The sequence below is a fragment of the Corylus avellana genome, chromosome ca1 (genome assembly GCF_901000735.1).
Source record: "Corylus avellana chromosome ca1, CavTom2PMs-1.0".
NCBI classification, from domain to species: Eukaryota; Viridiplantae; Streptophyta; class Magnoliopsida; order Fagales; family Betulaceae; genus Corylus; species Corylus avellana.
In genome coordinates this window covers 31,561,909-31,565,917 of record NC_081541.1, presented here as the reverse complement: position 1 = coordinate 31,565,917, position 4,009 = coordinate 31,561,909, and positions in this window count along the sequence as shown.

Here is a 4,009-nt window from a genome sequence, read left to right as displayed (position 1 = left end):
GAATGAGAGTGAATGACTAGGAGAGAGAGAAAAAAGAGAGAGAGAGAGAGAGAGCAAAAAAAGAGAGATAGTGGGAGAAAAAAAAATATGAACCGTTCAATTTTTAACTGTTCCCTTTTTAAAATAATGAGTTAAAAAATCGGTTTACTCTTTAAAAAAATCGGTTTACTCTTTACTCTTTAAGAAGAATAATTACCTCCAATTTGAAATTTTAGGCCAATGGATTATGTTTTTGTTAATGTCGGAGAAATGCCGAACCTGCCGGAAGGAGTTGCCGGAGAGAGAGAGGAAAAAAGGAGTTGCTTGTGAGAAGAGAAATGAGTTGCTGGAGAGGAAAAAAGGAAATTCCCTCTTCTTCGAAGCCTGTGCTGAGGAGGTAGAAAAAAAATAGGAGGGAAAAAAAGAAAGAAAAAGGGGGGAAAAAAAAAATATTGGAAACCAGCTGGTCGCTGGTTCCCAATACCATATTGTAACGTGCGATTTATTGGACACGTTACCAATTTGGTAACGTGTCATTACCAATTTGGTAACGTCATAATGGCACATTACCAATTAGTAACGTGCCATTATGACACGTTACCATTTTGGTAACGTGCCATTATGACACGTTACCAAGTAGTAACGTGTCATAATGACACGTTACCATTTTGGTAACGTGCCATTATGACACGTTACCAAATTGGTAACGTGTTATTTATGACACGTCACCAAATGGTGACATGTAGAGTTTTACATGTTACTAAATATTTTAGTAACGTGTCATTAATTGCCACGTCACTAAATGGTAACGTAGCAGATATTAATGAATAGTTTACACGTCACTAAAACCCATTTTTGTTGTAGTGACAAATAGTGGTCCACTCAGCAATTGTCCTCTAATCTAATTGGTATTTCATAGTCATAGTTCCTTGCACATGCATTGGCCCGTTGCATCTGATCCCCACCCATTTTCTGGGTCTACGTAATTGGATTGGTTATACATCCAACAAGGCAGAGCAGCGATATCGTGTAAAGAATCCAACCACCATTATCACACTCCTATTCAAGTACGGTCTTGGAATGAGTGGTTCACACACCACACTTTTGCTTTCTACTTATAATATAAATACAAAAGAAGGGTCATTATCCAACTTCTATTTATCTGTTTATTTAATTAAGATGCCCAGTTAAATTTAGGCTGCCCATTCGAATAACATAAAAAAGACAGTCACACCACACTTTTGCTTTCTACTTATAATATAAATACAAAAGAAGGGTCATTGTCCAACTCCTATTTATCTGTTTATTTAAGTAGGATGCCCAGTTAAATTTAGGCTGCCCGTTCGAATAACATAAAAAATACAGTTCAAAAGAGCAGCCTACAAGAGCTACCTTTCCCTGATAGTTTAGAATGCAGGATTCATTTGCCCGAAATAAGTGAACTCTACAACCCTGTCTTAGACTATCCAAATTTTTTTATTATTCGGGCAGCCTAACAATAGGGAATCTTAACAATAGGGAATCTGAATCTAATATCAACAAGACAAACCTTTTTTATCTTTTTTTGCATTACCCAAAATCTTATCTATCAAAATTTGAACTTTCACTCGTATTTATCAGTCCAAGACTTTACCTTTGTACAGTAGCCTCAATAAGATAAAAACAAAATAACCGACAATAAAAAGCAGGGTGAATTTACTTTGGTTTTGAGAATGGTTCCATCTGCAAGATGCACAAGCTTATAGAAGCCAGATTCCTCTACAGTAACCACCTTGGAAGAGAACCTAACGGTGCCACTTGGGAGTTCGTTTGAAAGGGCTTCCAACAACAACTTCCTTTGAACACAACGAATTTCGTGGTCTCCACTGCACACCAGACAGCAATATCCAGTTTATCTTAAACATCTCAATTATGATTATATGTAGCATCAACACCAAATTGTCAGCATCTATATAAACTTTGGTCGCCTAAGCTTACAATAGCTGCTTTTTTGTACTCGAAACAAATGATTCCGAAGAAACACAGAACTAAGCAATACTTTTTTAGCAGTCAGCAATTTCTGAGTCTTGTAATGATCAAACTTTGGATACAGGGAAAAACATACTTGTATGGCGCCTTCTTTAGCAGAAAAACAATTTCATTATGACAACAATCCCAAGGAAGGGTCAAAAAAGAGTACAGCGGAATATTGCTTCACTTGGAGCATCTCCGGCAAGAGTTTTCATTTTACTACTCAAAATACAACTTTTTTCATTTTAACTACTAGTTTTTCACTACATACTCCAATAAGAACATCTATTTTAACTATCTACTCTAATTAAATATTATTTTTCAATATTATTTTATTATTTTTTTATCATTTCCTTGTCTTCCTCATAAAAAGAAATAAAGAGAAAAGGAGAGAGAAAAGATTAAAAAAATAGAAAGAAAGAGAAAATATAATAAAACATTACTTACAAGTTGTTACAGTAACTTGTAAATATGAAAGTTCACTATAGCAGTAGGAAAACCTTAAATTTTACAGTATCTGTTGGAGCAAGAAAAGTTAACAAAAGAGCTAAATTTAACTAAAAAGTTAGTTTAGAAATACTGCTAAAGATGCTCTTAAGGGGGGTTTTGAGTGTTAAATCAGTATTTATTTCAAAAAAATGTAACACACTGGTCTCACATTGAAAAAATGAGTAGTCTACATGGAGTGGGTGATTTATAAAAAATAGGCATCGGTGCTAAGTCTTACTTTGCTTACTTACGAAGTAAAACTTGACTTTATAAGTGATTCTATAAAAGCTCCAAATTGACTAATCATTTTGGGGTGATAGTACAGATTTGGCTAGCTTTTTTCTCTGAGTTGTTACAAACAGTATGAATGTGGCCCTAACAAGGACGTTAGGGGTTTAAGAGAAAAAGTAGCAACTCAGTCCTAAATTGGAAAGATGAGTAGCCCACATGAAGTGGGTAGTTTATAAAAGACAATCATGAGTACTAAGTCCCACATTAATTACTTACTATGAGAAACTGTGAGTAAGCTCCAAATTGACTGGCCAATTTGGGATGATAGTGTAGATGTGGCGAGTGTTTTTCCCTGACTCATTACACTTAAGCTTATAAGAATTGGTAAATTTCATTTAATTAATATTATAACACTTCTCATGTATGGACTCAAAATTCCCCTTTGCCAACAAGCGAGGCTCAACACATGAAATTTTTAACTGAAATGGGGTATGAATGACGGAGACAAGGTTCAAATTCAAGACCTTCGCTCTAATACCATATTAAAACACCACTTATTTCTAAAGCTTAAGTTTATAGAAAATGGTAAATTTAATCATTTAACATTCTAACTAGAGAAATGACTTGGAGAAGGCCCTATTCTGTATTTTGCATGAAGTAGCCTCTCTTTAATCTGCATACTTGTGCTTGACAGCTCAAAATCTTTACCATTGCAGTAAACAATGGCCCTTATTATGTATCCAAGAAATTGACAGCTCAAAATCTATAGAGGCACCATTGGAAGCGCTGTGGCTCACTGTTTTCCTTTGGCTTCAAATGACATCTCTGAGGTTTGAAGTCCAGAAATTGAAGAGGTAGCCACATTCCTGCACATAGATTTCAGAGGCTAGTTATATGGTGTGCCGGGAAGTCAGTTTCTATTGGACCCAAAATTCAAACAGAGAACAAGGAGCAAACGTCCAAGATAAACTCTCAACCAACAGATAATATCAAGATAGAGTTGGACTCAAGATAAAATTGAATATTACTAAGATCAAATTGTGAGTGACTGTTTTATTCCAGCCAAATACATGAGCTTGACATTCTGTCAAACACCTTCTTTTCAAACTTCGATAGTTTCATGCTTTAACATGAAGAATGATAATGTTTTGGTGGTTAAAAGAGGCTTATCATAACGTATTAGTAATATTGACCACTAATAAATCATTGGAAGCATCTAAAACCAAACATATGTGAAGCATCTATATTTTTCATCAATTTCATAATCAAGATTTAAAACTGGTGCATTTATTAGAATATA